Raw genomic sequence first — 22,556 nt, 5'->3', positions numbered from 1 at the left:
CAGTTTTAGGAAGAGGTCAAAACACACAGACAAAAATTATTTCTGATCTCAAGGGATTGTCATATACAGTATGGAATGGTTAAAAGTGCTATATCTTCTCGATCTAGGACTAAGAATATTGATCCAAACAATTGAAAGGCATATAGATAGCATTAACACAGGGGTCTGTTTCACATTCACCAAGGAAACAAGGAAGCTAAAAGGGGATGCATTTAAGATGGAGAATAGGAAATATATCTTGCTACCAAGAGTTATGGGTTCTTGGAACAAGCTTCTCTGCCAGGTGGTTGAGGCCCAAATATTAGCCTCTATAAAGGAACAATTGGAAGATGTTTTTTATTCATTTTTAGCTATTAATCTATCAAATGAAGCTGAAAGGCCTCCTCTTGTTTGCAAACTTCCTTATCTTCTGTGATCTCATTAGTGCTGTTTTATTATCTTTTTTAACAGTAATCTATCTTAATTCTTATTTTACCATGCAAGGTTTTGTAGATCCTTTTTATTGTCTGCAGTTGTGCATTGATCTTCCTTGTTCTTCTATACATCTTTGAGAACTTTTAATTAAATGTGGGCTTTTGGGACTCTCAATTAAAGACTGGTAAATAAAAAAAGTGATAAACAAGGTTTTGATATCAGCATATGCTTATATACAGTTTTTTACAAGAGATTCTTTGCGATGCAATTTATTTATTGGCAGTTTTTTAACCTTATGATGTGTAAGCATACAGCACGCTATGCAAACCATCAGAGAGTTTATAAGATGTTAAGGCAAATTATTCTGAATTTTCACTTGATATTTTATTTTTAAATGTTAAATTATGAACATTGGAAAAGTGAATAAACTCTTAATCATTGGTGCAAACAAAAGGAACACATACTGTAACCACAAGAAGTACTGTAATTAAGGGGAATTTTATAAAATGTTGCCTAATTAAAACATAAAATGTCAAACATTTTCACACTTGAGTGTCTATTGTTGTATCTCTGAACTGATTGAGAGCTGTTGTGTCTTTGAACTGACTGCAATAAATCTCAGATCCTAATGTGTTTGTATAATGTATATTGTGGATTAAATGATTTCTGTATAGAGCACAGCTGACATAACGAGAGTTTAGCGACATATCTTCAGCCAGCAATGAGAGAATGAACTTAATAACTTTATTTTCAGATGGTACTAGAATTCGAGTAAAACTGCAGATCTCCACAGACGTTTGATAGATAGAAGTGTCAAAATCAACTGGATATACACTCTCCGAAATAATTTATTTATTAATGCTTGTCAAAATTTCAGCATACACATGCCATCACCAGGACATCTTTGGCTAGATAAAGATCATAAATAACATGGTATTCCTTAATGCCTTGGTGGCATTTAATATTAGGGCAAACACATTTTTTAAAAATGAATAGTAATGCGATTAATAAATCCATCAGGCCATAAATATTATTAAGAATTATCATCTGAATAGCAATGTAACAAAAAGCAAATAGAAAGCAATATTTATTCAAATAATTGTAATATTTTTCAAATATAGACCTTTTGTTTAAAAATTCCATCTTAAAACTAGTCAAACTTGGTTTCTAAAAAAGGCTTGAAATCAAATTCCTTGTTCAATCCATACGGTTCTTAAGCATTAAGATGAGAAATCTTGAATGCTTCCCTGCTTTTATCTAGAGATGTAGACCTTTTCAAATCCCACATATCTGAGAGAGGAGACGGCATGATTCATTTTAACAAAGTGAGAAGCTACTAGATAAGTTAGAGAACTACAATGTTCAGATATTCTTTATTTTGTCTTTCAGGTTCAGCAAGATATGCTTTTCCACAATGACATGTGATTATATAAATTATACTCTGTGTAGTATATTCAATATTTCTCGCATAAAGATGATGATTACAGTAAAACAATCAAACTTCACAGTACTATTACATTGTGAACAAAGGTCAAAATTGATAGTTACCATAATGATACAAGTTTTGATGTAACAATGTAGGAAAAGTTAAACAATCAGTTTTAAACAAATCATATTTTGAAATTGTTTGAATACATCTAAGGAGTATTTCAAGAAGAAGTCTCTGAGTTGTTTATGGCAGACCCTGTTCAAGGAAATCGAATCAAATTTCATCAAAGATTTTGAGGAAGCACAAGGTGACAGTTACAATAAGATTCCAATGTGTTCATGATATCAAAGCATGATTTTTGATAAATATTATAGACTCTTTCACATGTAGCTGCGTTTTTCACTTTAAACGAATGTACTAAGAAATTCTGTAAAAGATGAGTGCAATATTTTGTGCAAAACTCAAAATTTATATACGATATGTATATATCATATACAGTAAATGTACAAAATATTGTGTGACATACCGGTAACAACATCATAAAGGCAATAAATGAGAGTAGGTCTTTAGCCCATCTACCCCATTTCTTGAAAGAACTCAGGGTATCAACTTCAACAACATATTGACCTGAAAACCGCTGTCCATAACTGTTTGACAAGCAACTTGCGCAAACAGTTGAGCAAATGTGCCAAGAAGAATGACAAGAAAAGTGCCAGGAAACGTTGCACCAAGATAATCTACAAGTCTTGCAGATGTAATTGCCAAATACAAATTTTATTATACAATCAATATTGCATACATGGATCTGAATTCTTATGCAATCGATATATTTCAGATGTGACTTTTGCTGCCATTTACTGTAAAATATCTCCGCTTAGAAGTCTTCTATTTGAGTATTTTATTTCTTTAATAAGTTTAAAATAGTTGCATGTATCATTTGAAATTTCAGAAAATGGGACACCATACTTTAGGCAGTGTATGTACAGTATACCTTTGCAAGGTACCTTATATGTATTATTTTTACATTCAGCTTTTGTTCCAGTGCAATCCCCTTTCTGTAATTTATGAAACATTTAGTAATTGGTGGTGAATCAAATTAATTTAGTGTTTCTGTGTGTTTCTTTTTCAGAAAGACACACTAGTTTTGTAAAATGCTTATCCACCATTTCTGCTGCACTGCAAAGCTGTCACAACTGTTAATGCATTCTTTGTAAAACCATTTTTGCGAGAGGACAAGTTATTTGGCTGTAAACATACCCAGCTCTTGCTGCAGGGTTAACATTTACTGCTTGTTTTTTTTTCTTTCCTTCAGCCTCATCCTAATGATGTTTAATGGGGTGTGCAGTCCGGTTCCCATAAAAGAGTACAAGACTACATTAAACTGGCTTCCCAGTTTAGTGCAGAATATAGTGCTCAAGTCAGGCACTATTACATATGACCCCACAAAAACAATGTGAGTTACTGTTGTCTCCTGCTGCTATCTGCTCATTTTGATTGCACTTATTCAGCAACCATATTAGTTATCAGGATTACAACAGAGAATAAGACAAAAACAGGCATATTATTTTTAAATGTCATTTGCAAAAGAAACAGAACATATAGTATAGTATACCTAAACCTGTTTTAGCTATGTCATTTTCTATCCCTTTAGAAAAATTATAAAAATATTATTCATGTGTCACGATCTCTAACCCCTCCTCTTAAGGGCGCTCCAGACCTTCCTTGGGTTCTCCCATTGTCTGCACCTGTTCCTATTCCCGCTCCCCCTTAAAAGCCAGACGCAGACTTCACTTCGCGTTCCTCATTGAATCACGTTTCATGAGAGCCCGGGGGTCCTGCTGCGTCTGGCTACGTTATGGTTTTAGCCTTCTGTTCCTGATTCCCTGCCCCGCCCCACCGGTCCCGACCCGCCTCATGCTTTTAACCCTTGGATGGATCTCCTGGCCTTGGACTCTACTCTTCCGTTTGGATTCCCCGTTTGGACTTTGGCTTTGTTTGTTCGCCCGGACTCACTTCCCCAGGACACCTGCTCACCTCGGACACGCCCCCCCCGTATCCAGACCCTCTCCTGCATGACTTTTTCCCCAGTGTTACCTCACAATTCCAGATCGCGTCGTCTGCATAGGGCCCGGAAAGAACTGTTCGTGACAACATGATGGTCAAATAAACACAAATGTACATACAGGTGGAGTAGAAAATTTGTTAATGTGGCCAAAACATCCAGAAACGCAGAGCAAAAATTAGTAATGCTAATGCTGCCACAGACAGTCTGTCAGTAGTCTTGTTAGATTTAATTAACCTATCTGTGAACACTGCACTCGGTAATTACAGAATTCACCAGGACTGACAACTGAAGTAATAACAGGATCCTTCAGAGTATTTTTTGAGAAACTCTTTTCTGTTAAAAGTAATCCACAAAGTTATTTTTTTTCTGATGTTGCCTCCTAATAATGTAATTATTGGTCTAATTTTTGTTCTTTATTCGTTTATAAGATCCCCTTATCCACAGTGACTTCTAACACATATAAAAAGGTTACTTGTTCTTGTACAACACGTATATTACATCTACAGTAACAATGCAGCAATATCTAACAAAATGAAAGTAAGGCCGTGTAACGCTTATGGCCGACAGGCACTGTGTAAGAGCCGGCTTACCAGAGCAGTGACGTCGCCGCCCTTCCCTGTGATAGCAGGACTACAGCTACTAGGCTGTAGAGAGATCTCTCTCTGGCTCACCAGGCTGGGTCCCTGCTGAGTGACGTGGGAGTACCGGGTTCGAGCCCCCGACGGTGGGGGGCCGACCTAATGCCGCAAGGGCGCCCGCCTGAGCCCCCGTTGCGTTACAGCCGGCACATACAGGAGGAACAGCTCAAATCAGAGAATATTTTTTTTAAGTTAGAAACAGTGCTTTATGCTCATGGAAAGGTATTGTGAGTTTTCATTGTCACATCTTACAGTGCTTCAATCAATTATCAATCCTAAGCGTACCAAAGGAAAAACACAAAGTGTCTTTTAAGTGAGTGAAAGGAATAAATGGAAGTTTTACATGCATTCAAACATGAAAATACATGCATATATGGTTGCCTCATTTGTTATTAAAAGCAAAGCAGCCATCCTGAAGATTTTGGAAGTTGTTGGCAGATTCAGTACCAGAGAGGAGTGAAGAGAGAGGAGTGTCATGGCTCTCTTTTCCTTTACGAACAAGCAAAGCAGCTTCCCCATTAGACATGTTTTCAAGGAGTTCTGTTCATTTTCATTTCCTATGCTGAAAGTAAATGTAAGTCCTGTTTTAGTGTATTTTTAAGAGCTGTTTCGCTTAAAAGAGGCACTACTATACAGTATATACAATAATGTTTAATTGACCCTGCTTAGGACTGCTATTAAAATTGTTTTTTATAAACAACAAAAACAAATGTTGAATAAAGTTTAAATTATCTCCAAATCTAGATCTGTCCAGATTACCTTCATAGTAGTTAGGCAGCTGCTTGTGCTGAATCTCTGACCCTCGTTTTTATATTGGTGGATGTAATTAAATTAAAATTGTCTGTCCCATTTGAGATTTTAAATTTTCAAATTAACTTTTCTCATCTTTATTTATTTGTACTTTTCCAAAATGTTTTTTTCCAAGATAAACCAGAACTGAAGTTTGTTCAAGTCATTTAATGAAACCTAATAATTATTGTAAGTTTAGATGTTTGGTGTATTGAAGTTTGTTACTTGAAAACAGTCTGGGTTTTTCAGATCTCTTATCTTTGTAAATTTATATAAGGCTCACACATTTCTTAATTAGTGGGAATTTGGAATAAGCCTAAATTAACACATACAACACAGAACATTTTAAAACCTAATTGAAGCAGAGACATTTTTGTTTTATACAAAGAAGGAATAAAAACAAATGTCTGCAGGAGACACTATTATACATTTCAGTAGTTCAGTGAAATTCTATTAAAGACAAAATGTGCTGATGAATATAAAGGAGTAACATACTTAATTCTTTGAAGTTGATTTGCCTGGCTGAGGAAATGAACACTGTCACACACCCATCACTTATGTGGAATGAACCAGGGAGGCAGCTGCAAGGATGCAGCTGGGGTTGAGAGAATGGAGCTAGAAAGGATGTGTGCAAGTGTTATATTACAATTTGCCTTTCTCTTGAATTTCTGATAAATAACTCCATGAAGGCAGGACAGATTCCACTTTGTAAATATTTTAAACTAAGGCTTTGGAACTAGTATGGATATAGTATAAAACAGACATCAGGATGTGTTCCTAAATGTGAAATAAACAAACACAATAAATGGGTGAATGCTTCCTTAATTGACATGGTGGTGCAGTAGTGAGCCCTGGGTTCAATTCCTGTGGTGCTATCTGTATGGAGTTACTATGTTCTCCCTGTGTTTGTGTGGGTTTCCTCTGGGTGTTTTGGTTTTGTCCTACAGTCCAAAGACATGGGAGGTTAACTGGCTTCTGGGAAAACTGTCTGTTGTGTGATAGTGTGTTTGGGTCTGTGTGTGGCCTGCAATGGACTAGCATCCCATCCAGGGTGTATCCTTCCTTGCACCCATTGCTTGCCGGGATAAACTTCAGCTCCCCACCAACCCTGAACAGGAAGAAGTTAGAAAATGGATAGCTGAATGTTTCCTTTATGCATTTATTAAGGAAAGATTGGAATGTTTTCTTTTACTAATGCACTGGTACTCTTCATTTTTTTAGGTTTTTAGTTAAAAGGAAAGCTGCTTTACATTTGAATGTTGAATAGCATTGTGTGACTTGACCATACAGAATCAAATTGTAATTCCACTGCAATTGTTGGCATTTTCGTTTTCTATTTCTTTGAATTATGAACAGCTGAAATACAATAAATGTCCTCACAATGCCTAAATGGGATATAACAGTGAAGTCGCAGAACATTTTCTGTGTGTTCACGTGGTTTTAAATGCATTTTACCATGGTATAGCCAGACAAATGCTTATCCAGTAAACCAGTAAACACATACAGCTTGTTAAATAATAAGAGCAAACCAGATGCAAATCCACCCAACAGTAAGAAAGGGTGCTAATTACTGACATTCACTCACAGCTCTGTTTCTGAGCAGTATTCCTGCCAACAGCATCACATATCTGACGACTATTCCCAATTAAAATAGAAGGCCTGGGGAAAGAGAAGACCAGACAGGGGACTGTAGGCAGCAATGCTGTGCCAGTACTCCCAAGATTAACTTGCTGTTCTTGACCTTGAAAAGCCAATTCACTAATTATTACAGGAAAATGACTTGCTGGGGCTTTGTAACACTTGGGTGAACTGATTTACATAGCCTGGCTGCTCATCTAGGTGGAAGCCAATAGTGCAGCGTGGGTGAGGGTTTCAATTCCATTTCCGCAGGAGCTCTCTAAGGAGCAGACAGCAGGAGGAGCCATGACTGGGATAGAGGCCCTGTCTGAGCTAGACCTACATCCCTCTCCCACAACCCCCCCCCCCCCCTCCCTGTACTACTCTGACAGCAGCTTTTTGTGTTCATGCTGTTCAGGTCTCCCAGGATGAATATAATGCACCATTCTATCCAATCTACCAGTCATCCGGCAATAAATTCAGGAGTGTTAGAGTCAATAATGAGAGGCCAAAGACATCCAGGAAGGATTTTAAATTAGTTCTGCTGGAGTAGACCTAAAAATAACCTCCTTTATATGTATGGTAGCCATTTTTCTTCAGTGTACCAGAGAAGAATGTCCCCCAAAATCTGTTAATTACTTCTCTTCAGACATCATTTATTGAAACATTAGGTTTTGGTTTCTATTCAACAGCACATGTATATGACTGCTTTTTAAAAAAAGAGAAACTGAGACACAAACGTTTTAAAAGTATCAGAAAACAGCAAGATCCATATGCTGTGAAGCTCTTTCATATAAGACATTATATTAAATAAAAAAAGATCAATTAATTAATATTAATTATTTTTTATGATACATTGTATTTACATCATTATTTTTAACTACTGTAGAATATAACACATTTTTTGCAGACTAGATTTTTTTTAGTCCATCCAACTATCTCTTGAAAGAATCAATAGAATTGGCTTTGACAGCATGACTAGTTTGCTTGATCCATACTCCTACAACTATTTGTATAAAATAGAACCTCCTATTTGTTTCTGTTTTAAAATTAATTCCTCCTAGCATTCATCTGTGATCTCTGATTTGAGTTTCACTGTTTAGTGTGAAGATGTCCAGAGGTTTTTCTCTGACATTTTCAAGCTGATTGTAACATTATGTCATTGTCCACAATAATTATCAGTAACGTCTTTGTCCAGTCTTGAATTTTGTTAAGACATTTTTAAATCTTTCTTTGAAGAATCTGATGTGTTTGCTAATCCTCCTATTTCAGTATCATCTGTGACTGTGAATAGCATCAGAATCTAAATTATTTATTTAAATCAGAAAGAACAATAGTCCTAATACGAATCCCTATACTACTGTACTCTGCCAATTAAATTACCCTACAAGATTAAAACAGTACATTCAATTCAATAGTTTGGTTAGATACAAAATATGTAGAGCTTATTTGGCGTGACACACCTAACTGAGGTAATGGCAGTCAAGCCATAAGGATTACGCAGCCCTCATTGTTGTGATTCAGCTAGTGTAGACGGGGTAGCACAACGGATGTGAGAGAAATATATAAAGGGAGGTCCTAAGAGTAAGATTTATATGTAGATGAGGGGAAGTGTGTGAGATTAGAATCTATTCTTTCTCCCAGTACTTACTCCATTAGTACTCTTTAGAATGCACATCACATATACATATCCGATTTATAAGGGATTTTATATATTTCATTTTTTAAAATTCAAATTCTGCAGAAAAATCCAAATGATTCTTAAATCAAAAGAATTTGTTGACAAAAATTGAACTTTCCTGTTGTGACAGTTAATGCAGTGTTTGAACTCCTTTTGCCTTATTGCTGAAAGAAGAAACAGTACCTTTGCCAGAAATATTTCCACAATACACACAAAGCATTAAAAAGTTTGGCAAAGATTACTGAAGTGGTAACTAAAGCACATAATGAGTTTTTTGCTATAGAAAAAAAGCTTTAAAGCTAACTGTTAAAATAATATTATGGCATTGATTTCAATAGGTCTAAACGTTTATTTAATTTGTTTGTGTGTTCTGAACTGATGGCACAAATGCAAATCAGAAGATTACAAAAAGTTTATAGTTATTGCTGGAGACTAAATGAAAGACAACACTTCACAGACTTATGTTTTAATCACAAAATGCCATCTGTGTACAGATTAGATGTCAACCTCTTTCCTCAATAGTGTAAAAAACATGCCATGAGGACAGGTCACACTCCAAAATGTTTCTCTCTCTCTTTATCCTTTCTTTGTTCAGCTATTTTGTGTTTTGTGGTCTTGCAGTATTCTCAACAAGATCTAGCAGTTGTTGGGCTGTAGGTGACATGAACAACAAATAAGGAGAGATAACGTATCTGGTTTACCTTATAAAATAAAATCCCCTTGGAATCATGAATGGACATTCCAAATGCATTGCTTGAAATTCAGAGTGCTTACATCACGACTACTGCTGCAGATAAGAATATGAGAAAGGTAATGAACGAGAGGAGGTCATTTAGACCACCTGGCCTCTTTGGTATCTTATCATAAAAATTATTATTATTTCATACACTCCACTCAAAGTACCTTACAGAAAATTGGGACTCCCCTCCATTGCTACTAATGTGCAGATTTGTTCATGAGAAAAACCTGCTTTTGCATTGTCAAGGTTAAATCATACATTAAATGTTGTCGTGCGTGCCAATAATTGGGAATTTCTGCCTTAAAAAAGTTAAATGAAAACTTAATGATTTACATCCATCAATTTGCTAATTGCTTTGTCCAACACAGGTTCAAGGGGGATCTGGAGCCTATCCCAGCAAGTAATGGAAAGGCAGGATACACCCCGGACAAGACACCAGTCTATTGGAGACCACACACAAACATCCACTTTCTACAAGCCAGTTAACCTACCAGTAAGTTTGTGGACAGTGGGAGAAAACCCACATGAGCACAGGGTGAACACACAAACTACACACAGCTAGCACCCCAGGAATTGAACACAAGGTACCAGAGCTACAAAGCAGCAATATTTACCACTGTGCTACCTCATCACCCGAATGGATTGACATCTCAGAAAGAATTAGAAGGCTGACGGACTTCATATCAATACCAAACTGTAGAGACCAGAGGTGCCAAACCTGCAAGCCTAACCACAATCCCCTTTGTCTCAATATTTTGCTGAATACTGCTGATTAAAAGTAGGCTCATCTCGATGGTGAGCTGGAAGGTGGAAAAAGCCAATGATTTGCATGCTTGATGTAGAAGAGGCACTTCTGAACTGGATGTTAGCTTAGGTTAAAAGTATATCACATAATTCTGTAATATAAAACTGATATTTTATAATAAGGCATTTATACAGGCTTAGGACACATTTACTACAATAATTCTGTTTATGTTTTGACCACGATATTTAAAAACATCTCACATGCAGTGAATGTATACCTGTATATCCCTGGCTTTTCAGGGTATGTCTTATTGAAATCCTTCAACTATCCATCTTGGGAGTTATAATGAAACCATTGTGTATTATTGAGATAAGCAAGCAAGTAATGAATTTGAGAAACTGACTGTATTGCAACAGAAAGCTAAATATTTTAGTAGTGTGCTGAAGACCTAAGGAGCACCTAAAACCCATTATTATTGTTCTGCCTGCACCATGCATCAGGCTTGTTATTTTGATATAAGGTGTGAAGGTTGTGGAGAGAAGGCACACTCTTACCAGTTTATTGGTCTCTGTTCTTTCTGTTTATGTCTCATTAAACTGTATCCATTTAAAATGAGCTGAAAAATGATTGTTTTGTTAGATAAAGTTTTCCAAGGAAATTTATACTCCATATAGAATCAAGGGTGGACATCCAATCATACGATGGCAGGGTTTTATTTGACAAAACAGAAAACCTTTAAATAAAGAAGCTCACAAGGTTTATAAATAAAAAAAATGTTCATGGATGTCTGCTGACTTGCTATTTTCTTTTATTTTAAAACAGTCTCAGAACTACTGTTTAGTATAGCAAGCAAATTCTGATAAAAACACGAATCAGGAAATATTTACATCTTAACATCAGAACCTTTTCAGTATTTTTTTTTTAAGAGTTAAAAAACATATTTCAGCTTCTTTTTCCTGGTGAGTGTCGTGGCCAAGCCACCCAGCCAGCAAAGAGCGCAATGCAGGGTACACCAGCAGCCAGTCCATCACAGGGCAAGTGTCACGAAGCGTTCTTTCAGGGCCCTATGCTGACAATACGATCCGGAGGGAAGTGAAGAAAACACGCGGAAAGAGGCATGCTAGGGGCTGGAAGGAAAACAGGGGGGCGTGTCCATGGAGCGCTAGTGTTCGGGGGTGTGTGGCCGAGGCAAACAGTCCAAGGGAGTCCGAGGCAAATCCATGAGTGAAGGAAAAGTCCAAAGCCGGGTAATCCACCCTGACAGACATACTGTACAAAAGAGTTAAAAACTGGAGCGGGATCCGGTGGAGGGTCGGGGAATAAAAGGGGGTAACGGGACCAGATGCTCCCTGATCCCGGACCCAGATGGTCAGGACGCCGTAGCGAAGCCTGTGCCGTCGAGTCGCTCCTGGACTTGCGGGTAGGCGGGCTTCCGGGCGTCCATCTTCCAAAGCTGAGCCCCGACAGGCAGGAACGTCTGGTTTATGTAAGACAGAGGGCTGGAACCGGAGGCAGGTGCTGGAGATGAATATAAACAAGGTAGGGCTGGAGCGTCCTTAAGAGGAGGGGTTTACGATCGTGACAGCAAGTGCAAGCCAATCATACATGGGGACAAGTTGGAGGCCACGTTAAGGGCCGAGGGGGGAAATTTGGCCTGGACACCGGGATAACTCCCTACTCTTCTCGAGAAATTCCCGGGAGTTATGCCACAATGAGTTATCTGGGGAATATGATAACAATCACAATTTACAGGCCATGTTTTTAACTATAATTTTTAAAATGTATGAAACCACCAGTTACTACCTGATACTATTATATTATTTCTACACAATATAACACATGCATTCCTAGAATATCAAAGAATTCTGCAAAAGCTGTTTATACCCTAAAGAGGAAAATAACCAGTTTTCAGTGAAATTCAATAATCTATTAAATATAAGATATTAAGAAAATATTACATTGATATAAAATGATTTATGATTTATTTATTCAATAAAATAATGGTGCATTTAATATCCCTTTCTCCTTAAGGAAAAAACAAATGATCATATGTAGGAAGAGTGTGTTAAATTGGTAACTGCATATGCAACATGAGATTCTGTGACTGTGTAAACTATAGTGTTTAGATTATCATTTTTCTCAGCTATCCTTGTCTCAAATATTTCCCCAGAGATATACAGGACTGCTAACAAGTCTATTCAGATTCAATTCCGTTTGTGTGATGAGCTCTCAACTTAATGTAATAAAATCACAACTTAAAGAAAACAAGAATTCTGACATAGAATTAATATACTGTAACAGATGTGGTGAAGCAATTTGTTCTCAACTCACCTACAGTAGCAACATTTGACACAAGAACCAATAAAACTGAGACAGTCATCAGTTTCAGTGGAAAATAGTATTTAAGCAATAACAATTGGCTTTTAAATGAATAATTCTGTGTACCCTTTAAATACAAGAGTTGTTATTGTCTCTGGCCCACCACAGCAACCTCACAACAGTCTAAAAGAGACAACACATCCTTGAAGTCATCAGGTTCACAGCCACATATTCCTTTATGTCTGAAAGAACGACAGCAGTGCTATAGTGCCAAATGACAAATAACACAGCTCCTGCTGATAGCCCCAACCTTCCCAAATACACTGCCAATTTAGGAATTCCTATGGAGTTTCTTTCATACAATAGGTGAAACAGATTCAAGCATCACTCAAAATTCAACAACCTTGCAAGGAGTATCATTCATCTTGCATGACAAGGAAAAAGCTGCCATTTATTTCTGTACACCAGTGATTCTCAAACCTGGTCTTGGAGGACTCCTGCATCTGCTGGTTTTTGTTTCAGCTGGGGCCTTAATCACCATTGCTAATTACTGCCAGTAATCGATCTGTCAAGGGTTTTTCCCACCCACACTCAAGCCTCAGTTTTAAAGCAATGTCTTCTAGGTTTTGGGGGCTTTATTTTTGTAATTTGCTTTTCAGCTCTTAAAGAGCTGAATGAGATTTGAAATTGTTATAAAGCCCTTTGCTAATTAGTGATTTTCAGACCTGCCCTCATTCAGAAGTGCTAGCTGAAATGTAACCAGCTGATCTAGAGCAGAAGGAACAACATTGACTCACTGTGTGAGCTGTCTGATGCAGTTTCATTCTTCTGTCAAGGATTTTTTGAAAGCAAGGACTGATTATGGATGAATGTCAAAACCAGCAAGAAGATTAGTTACAGGCACCAATTAGCACTGGTGATTAAGGGCACAGTTGAAACAAAAACTACCAGACATAGAGATCCTCTGAGACTAGAATTGAGAACCACTGACCTATGCTACAAGTGCACATCTCACTACTAAACAGCTTTGAAAAGTTTTAGATTAGTCCATTTAAGCTACTACTACTACTACTACTACTACTAATAATAATAATAATAATTGCTTACGCTTATATAGTGCTTTTCTGGACACTCCACTCAAAGCTCTTTACAGGTAATGGGGACTCCCCTCCACCTTGTCCAATGTGCAGCCACACCTGGATGGGTAATGGGTAGCTAATGTGTAGCTTAATCAGGTCATTATGATAGAGGTGGATAAAATCCCATAATGCAGCCCTACAAAGCTGGAGTTGTTCATCACTGCTGTACACTTCAATCATTACTCAGGTATACTGGCCAACAAATACTTTTCTTTTGAGTAATTGTAATGTTGATATTTGCCACCAGTTTTATATATAAAAAGAATTGATTTTATCAATTCTAAAACTGAAGAAACATTCTTGTATTCATTGTATCCTGCTTTTTTTCCTTAAACTGGTAAACAGCTTTGTCATTGTGACTGGAGACTGTATCCACACATACACACACGTATTCACATACGCGAACAATTCTCTATTTAAACAGATGATAAAACTGGTTTCAAACATAAACAAACTTTAAATAGTCTGGAATTATGGGGATAGCTTTGCTTGCTCTGTGGGTGCACACACAGGGTAAAGTAAGGTCGTTCATGTATTGTCAAAATTAAATACTAACTCAAAACAAACACCCGTTTGTTTGATAAGCGTAATGAACTAAATGTATACTTTTAAATTGGTTTTTAACTCATGCGTTTCTAAAAAACGCCTTGATTTGTTTTCTCATCGGCAAACTGGTTTCTCCCGCAACCTGTAGGACCCAAACCTTGGAGTGGCAACATGGACTGGCTAAGTAGTGCCTGTTCCGGGGTTGCGCATGCGTGGATCAATTTATAAGAACATTCCATTAATAGGTAGTATTTTCTCAAAAATGTACATAAAAGCAGTAATGACATTCTATTTTTGTTAATAGTGTGTTGATTGTTAAATTGTGTATTTATTGAAGAAAGGTGTATATCAGAATTCTGAATATTATTTTGTACAATTCCTTTTTGCTTTTCATGGTGGAATCTTCTGAGGGGGAGTTTTAACTAGAAAATGAGGTCCTCAAGATAGGAGAGGGGAGATAGGAGGAGTTGGGTAGCAGTATAGAGTAGGAGCTGCCTACAACAGTCTCTTTTTTAAAATCAATGACTTTATATATTCTTGTACTATGGTTTTGTGCCCATCCCCCCCTCCTTTGGTTAGTTTGTATTTTTCACATTTTTGAGGTGTGTTCTTTTTTAGCAATTCTGGCTGTGCTGTCAATATCTCTGTATCCCATCTACACTTCGAAACTTTTGAAGGACGAGACTGTGACAGTCATATTCTTTCTTTCAGAGGGCGAAAGCCCAGAATGGAAAAAAATTGAGAATGTGAGGATGTCTGTGATCCATTAGAAATTTATCCTATCTGCATAAAAAGAACACATACACAAGACTACTGTTCATCGACTCCAGCTCAGCTTTTAACACCATCACGCCTACTTTTCTTATACAATTGTATTGTTGTTTTGTTGGAGTACTTACCATCTGAGAGCTAGCTAAATAGCAATTTTTTATATACCATTTACCTGTGTATGAGTATAATGACAATAAACTTGAACTTGAACTTGATAAAGATTAATCATGGTTTAAAAGACAGGGTACTGAGTGTTTTTTAAGCACTATATTAGGTATTCCTCTGGATAATTAATTTAAATGTTGTTAGCCTTATCAGATAGTAATTATAAAGCAATTTCATGCTTAAAGATATGCAATAAACCAATGCACTGTAGCCACAGACACTGTTTCAGCCATGTTTATTAGCTCATACCTGTACATGGTTTTATGTATTCATTATATATATATTTTTACCATTGTAGCAATGCTTTGAAGCTATTGCAATTAATTTTGTTAGGCTTCCATGCTTAAAGGAAATACTTTACATGCATATTTTCTTAATCAGCAGATCAGAATAAATGATTACTTAGATCATATCAGATAACCAAGAATTTCATATACTCTCCTTCTGTCGATTCTGATTTGAGTAATACATCATTCTTCATCACTTCTTGCACATCTAGCCAGGACTAAATACTGTAGATTATAGAGAATTATCTGTCACAGTTAAAAGCAGCTAGAGTGAAAGTTACCTTTGCCTACTGAGGAGAATACTTATAATTATGAATAAAAGTGTATTTTAATGTCAAACCTAAAAGTACTCCCTGATGCTGGGCACTTTTGCCACAAGCTGTATTCTTGACAAAGAAAGGAATATGTTGATGGGAGCTTTTTAGTGGGTTTAAACCTGTTTAATGATGTCATCCTTTGGTTTCTTTGAGGATTCATTCTATAAAATGTACACTTTTAAAAGACCTGTGAATTTAAGAAACCATTACTTAATCATCTGCATGTGAGAATTATTATAACTGGCGCACAAAGAATAAGCAAAAACACAGCTTTATTTGCCACATTGATTGGGAGTTTCTTGTTGTAGACAATAACTAAACAAATCCATTTAGAAAAGGTTGCCCTTGATTAATTAACTTGTCAGAGTTGTTTTAACAAAAAGCAGGAGTAATGCATACAGAGCATATCATATAATATATCTAGGTCTTCACAAGGCTTTTGATAATATCCTACATTAAAAAGATTTATTCTCAAATTAGAGCTGGTCGCCATTCAAGGAAATCCGTGTATTTGGATTAAGAACTTGCTAATAGTAAACAATACAGATAAGGAGTAAATGCTCCAGTTGGGGAAATGTAATTATTTGAATACCACAGGGATTTGATCTAGATTCTAGATCTAGATGCTACCAAACTACGAGGATTAGCAAACAGTGTAGGAGCTGCAATGGAACTTTAAAAGATTAAGATAAAATTCAAAAACGAAGCAAACATTGGGAAGATGAAGTGCTTACGTGCCATTTTAAGCCTCCAGACAATGAGGGCAAGCAATAAAAAAAAATAATTTAAATACAATTTTCTTAAAAATGTGCAATACAATATTAAGGATTCATTTATAATATTGTGCACAATTTTGGTGATATTATTAAATGATATTGTTGCTGTGGAAAGAGTAGAGAGAAGACTGAACAAACACACTCCCTGGCTCAGAGGACGTTTCTAAGCAGACTGAAAAAAATGAGATCCCCACTGATCCCCAAGAACACTGACACAGTCAACCCATTGGTGTTCTTCAGAATTAACAGTGAAACACAAAGACAAGACAAATAGAAGTGAAGGGGAAGTGGTAACATAAAAGAAGGCATTCTTCCAGGTTTGTGGCTACCCAGCTATGTAGTGGAGTCAATAGACCAATATCCTGGCTTATTTCAGGAAAAGGCTGGAAAAAAAAATGAAATTTTTCCGGGAAAAAATGAAAACGTTCTTATTTTCCTCCAGTATGTTCAGTGAACCACTGGAGCTACCTGACATCATGGAACAACAGAGCAGAGAAGTTGGTGAAGGTGAAGTGTGTAAGAATGACATACAGGGACAAACTGTGTGAGTTATTCCACTAACAACCGACTGAATCTAATCACACATCAAGTACCAAACAGGAATACATGTTCTAAGTTGGATAAACTGTATGAACTCATGAATTCATCAAAATAAAAAATAGTTTTTAAAGCAATTAGAATTCTCCTTTACCAATGCACTGTTTCTAACTGTTTTTTTCCATTTCATAACCCATTCACTTATCTAAAGCTACAAATATGCACAATTAGGTGTAGTGCATAATTGTTATACAGAAGGCTCCCATTTCTCATGCACATTTCTGAAAACATTCATGTAAAAATAAAACTTCACTTTTATTTAAAAGGGGATCTGCAATCATTATTTTAAACTTTTTTTCTTGTATTTTTAAAGCTGTGCTGTCTCCAACTTGATCACAAAAACTTTTCTTGACATACACACAGTCATTTTTCAATATATGGATTTAAGTGGAGCACTTACCAAAAGTGTGTACAGTATGTACATTATTTTTGCTTTAAAATAGGGTCAATTTTACCGGCAGCTAGGCTCTTTTGGGGTTTAGTAAAGGCCTTACTTCCAAGCGATTAGCACAGCTTCTATTCTGTCCATTGACGCTTGAGCTCCATGCTTTTTCATGGATTGTAGTTAAATAACCTCAATGCCCAGTAGCTTTCTTGAAAGAGGGCATTTAAATTTAATGCCCAATGAAGAGAGAACTGATATCTTTTAAACCTCCACAAAAAGCATTTGCTTTTGGCCATGGGATGAAAAAGAAAGCTGTTAAACTGTGCCTCAGTACTTCAGCGGCCCTTCAGGTGACCATTTTTTTATCACTTACTGCGATGGACTCATACATTTTTGTGCCATGTGCTGTTAAGGGGAGCTACATCACTTGCTAAAATAATTAAATACAGTATGAATGTTTTTACGGGTCAAAAAAAGTGAACTTTAGTAAGAGCAGGCAAACATAAACCTCCAATGTGTATGTCCATTAAAGAAAAGATCCACTTTGATTCCCTTCATCCATTTTCTGAAGTCCAAGTAGACTAATGTCACGAAAATAGGATAGTTTTCAAAACTTTTTTCTGCTTAGAAGTAAAATGGTCCGTGCAAATCTAGCAAGTTAAAAAATGTTGAACAGAAAAGAGAAATTAAATCAGATACTTTATTCCTACATTGTTTTGGGGAATTAGCATTGATGCTCCAATGAATGGACAACTAGTTTTCTTCTACCAAAATGGTCAAATTCTGAGATTAAATTTCCAATGAATAAAAAGCTATTTGGTCCAATTTGACCAGCAGCTATAAGTTTGCACTTAAACAATTATGGAACAACTTAATAGTAGAATTTTGTTACAGAGAGGTTTCTTAACATGTCACTTTAAAATAGCTATCAGTCGTAAATCTTTTAATTAAACATAAGATTAATCTAAGGAACACCTATTATTTGATCAATAAAATGTAAAAGCCAAATAATTAAAAGAAAAAAGATGAGAAAAGTAGTCCTGAACTACATAACTGTTATTTACAACTTTTCTTTGTTCTTCAGCTTCTTGGGGGTGAAGAATATGTCCAATATTTTTGTTTTGTTTAAATAATTGATTAGATTTTAGTTGAATGTTAATATATTTTGGCGTATTTTGATATGTTGTTTTAATATATTTTCAAATTCCTATTTCATACGTAGCACAGTGAAATTTGAGTTAGATATTGTGGGTAATTTATAGAAAATTAACAGTTCTGTCTCAAGAGAGATCAAATCAGTGAAAGACCTTTTATGTTTCCTTATACCAGGAGTCGGAAAATTATAGCATGCGTGCCATTTTCTTTTTGCAGGGACTGACCTGGAATATATCCCGGAAGAGTATAAGTGTTGATGTATTTCAGGTGGGTAGCTAAGTCAGCACACGTAGGCTGCTAAGGAACAAGTAGCGACGACATCGATTTCTAGAACCAAGCCCTCAGAATGTACACTTCTTTCATCAAGAGAGGATACCCTAGCAGTGTTATTGACAGGGCCCTTGCCCAAGCCAAAAACACCCCTCGGACCATCAACTCATACGGGAACTCACGCTGTAACAACCGCATTCCTTTGGTGCTTCCCTACCACCCCAACACACTTTCTACCTCCAGGACTATTAATTACAACTTTTCCATCCTACAGGATGATCCCTCCATTGGGGACCTCTTTTCTGACCGCCCCATCATCTCATATCGCCAACCACCTAATCTGTGCAACCTCCTTGTTCATAGCTCCCTTGACCGCCCTCAGCAACCATCCACACCAGGAACTTTCCCTTGCAACAGAGATCGTTATATCACCTGCAAGTACATGTCTAACACCACAATCATTAAAGCCCCCTCAGGACAATTCTGGATTATTTAGATGACATCTTGTACCTCCAGCAACCTTGTTTACTGTATCTCTTGCAGTAAATGCCCAGCCATCTACATTGGGAAAACGGGAAGGAAACCGCTCAAAGACCGCTTCAGAGAACATGTTAAGGCTGTGAAGATTAAAGATTTCTCCAAACTTACTGTTTCTCATTTCACCTCTGACAGCCATGATCACACTAATTTCTCTGTCTGTGTTTTCAAAGATAGTTTTCCTAACTCCCACATCAGAAATACTACAGAAACTAAAATTATTCTGCAGCTAGGATCACACCTTTCCCCTTCTCTCAACGACAGACTACTGTAATTTTCTTCTAAAGTCTCTCTTTTCATTGTGGGTTTCATTTCACACCTCTCTTCACCTATCCTGACTTCACACTACCTGATTGACCACTCTGTCTGTCCCCTGCTTCCACCTCTCGCTCCTCCTCTCTCTCAGTTTTTGTTCTCCTATGCTTCATTACCTTTGCTTACTGCCCTGTCTTTCTCACACCTGAAGAAGGCTCCACGGCCTATATGTTGTGTTTTCTTTCTTATCTTTTCAGCATGGAATAAACCTATTACCTGTTCCTAAGTGTTGATGTGCCTAAGAGGTGTGCTGGCGAGCCGAGTACGCTAAACTCATGGGGAAGTGTGATACTGTACGTACGATTAAAATGCTTTCAGTTGAACAGTTGGTATAGTTGCGAGTTCTCTCTTTCAAAAAATGTCACAGCCCCAAAAAGCTCAGATGTTTAAAAATCGAATGGAAAAAAAACAAACATGGTTTTGTGCCACAAAAAGAAAGGATTACCTGCATGTTACAGTATGACAGGACTGCACCATTGAGTTATATAGATTATGTTTTGCATCAATTAGAAGTTTTCCTTTTTCATTAATTTTCTTTATTGGTCTACGTATCTGCAGTTGGAAAAATGTGTATATGGTTGACTTTTAATTAATTATAAATCCGTTTTTTAGAAGTAAAACATATGTTTAATGGACAATGTGCAGTATGTCATTTGCTTTATGATTTTGTTTTCAGTATGAAAATGCCTGTTAGCTGTTCAGAAAATTAAAATATATATATATATTTCAATATTGTGTTTGTCAAAGCACAGAAGGCAAAGCAAGCATTTAAAATGACAGATGGGTTGGCATCTGTTACAGATGGTATTGAAAACAGTATCTGAGATGCCTTTCCCATACCTAAGGTGAATCAGTATACATTACATCAGAACATAAACTCCCTCCCCAACATCACCATGTTGGAGAATTCATGGTTCAGAAGAATCCTGAAGCATACCATCATGCTTGTTAAAATACATTTGGAGACATATTGGAACATTATTGGGCTTATGCATAAGAGAAAGATAGCTGGTTAAGTATGTCACAGGATCCATATGATTAGTATTCTGTATGACAAAGAACTTTGTTTCCTGCTGTGTGGGATTTTTTAACAGGAACATTAAAGTCATCTAGTGATGTGCTGCACAGCAGGTTGTTGAGTCATTAAGTCTTTAGCTGTGTTTTGTCTAGTCTTAACCTTGTTGTGAAAAACATCTTTGATGAGAAAATCCAACCATTATCCATATGGCTTTCCTGCCAAAGATTCATTAATATCTTCCTGATCATGGATTATGCAACATAAATAAAGCAGGCAAAGAAAGAGAGAAAGGGAGCTATGTGAAACTGGTTGTTAAAAACACCTCTGTTCTCCTGGGATAGTTCAAAGTAAAAGTATGGTAATTTAAAAGAAGTGTCTGTCCCTTGTTAAAAATTGCTATTACCTAGAGGATTGTGGTGAGTCTGAGGAACAGGACACAATCCAGGAGTACACCCTAGATGGAATGGCACAGGGATGTTCATAGGGAACGCGTACATTCACTCCCATGTGAGACAATTAAGTGACAGCCATCAAACTGGGCATCATGTCCTTGGACATTTTGAAAACTGTACTTCCCCGAGATCATTTCAATAGATTGTTACTTTGAGAGAAATACCTCCCGAAGGTGTTTGGTCTCACTATCCATGAGTAGGATCAGTAGTGTCCCCTTCTGTACAAGAAGCAATTTGGGGATGTTTCTTCAATGCAGCTGTTCCTGATCGTTGATTACTGTTTCTCTCCCTCTAGCAGGCAGTGTAAGAAGTGGACGCATTCTGAATGGGTGTCACTGTAACATTGTATAGACTGCGTGACTTTAATAGGAGGGCCCGGAGATAACCCCTGAGAGCATAGGGAGAACATACAAATTCCACACCAGCAGAGCCAATTTCAGACCCAGAACTCTGGAGTTGTGATGTGACAGTGTTACCCACCATGTCATCTTTATCTTGCAGCCTAATAAATAATCAGATAATAAAATATGACAGAAATCAATGATCATGTTGTAAACATAAAATCAATTTTAGCATTTGAGTTATATTTAAGGCAGAATAATGTGAGTCACAACCAAAGATAGAATTTCAATTCTGGATATTTGCACACCATGCGTCTGTTTGTATACCCATCAAATTTTATGTCCACTGTCATTTTAAATAAGACGAATTCATGAAGCTTTTGCCTCGTTCCAAGCTGCATTAAATTATTTGAACACAACAATGAAATATAACGGATGTGGCATTGATGTTGTTTACTGACTCATCAAACTGCCCATAGGCCTTTTGGTGTGTACAATGAATGCCAAATGTGTTCACTTAAATTCTTTCTGTTCAAGTAGCATTCCTGTTGGAATATGCAAGCCAGAAGAAAATGGTTGAAAGATATACTTAGTGTGTGGTATTTGGCAAACTGTATATTTAAGATAAAAATGTAACCTCTCATTGATTTCCTAATTCTTAAATTCTATAAATCTTTAGAAAATATACACTTCTTTTAATATAGTTGAAGCTCAAGCTTTGTGAAGAGTTTGTGAAGGAATGAACCAAGTAGGTGGTTAGTAAAAAAAATATGACAGTTTCTAACACCAAAGACATCATACTGTCAGCGATATGAATTTCTTTCAGGAGTACATCAAGCAAATCAAATTATGGTAAATAAAAACAGAGATTGTTTATGAAATTATTCTGAGATAAAATGACAGATTAATATTATTTTTAAGTACCGTGTTTTTACATTGAAAGAAAAAAAAACATCTTGAGCTTATAGATTCTATTCTCTCTTTTTTAACTTCTGAACATGAACATAGCTAACTAGCTGTGAGCAAGCTACTGGCTTTTCATGCATGTT

General features: G+C 36.6%; 1 non-coding gene across 1 annotated transcript; it reads left to right on the top strand.

Moving 5' to 3' along the window:
• Positions 1–21,276: 21,276 nt before the first annotated feature.
• LOC148673639 (small nucleolar RNA U3) lies at positions 21,277–21,496 on the top strand. The gene has a single exon (XR_015936232.1). It is a non-coding gene; the product is annotated as a small nucleolar RNA U3 (small nucleolar RNA).
• Positions 21,497–22,556: the final 1,060 nt, after the last annotated feature.

This window comes from Lepisosteus platostomus, chromosome 4, assembly GCF_059453375.1.
Source record: "Lepisosteus platostomus isolate fLepPlt1 chromosome 4, fLepPlt1.hap1, whole genome shotgun sequence".
Taxonomy (NCBI): Eukaryota; Metazoa; Chordata; class Actinopteri; order Semionotiformes; family Lepisosteidae; genus Lepisosteus; species Lepisosteus platostomus.
Note: the sequence above shows the minus strand (reverse complement) of the source record. Positions and strands in the feature narration are given on the sequence as shown.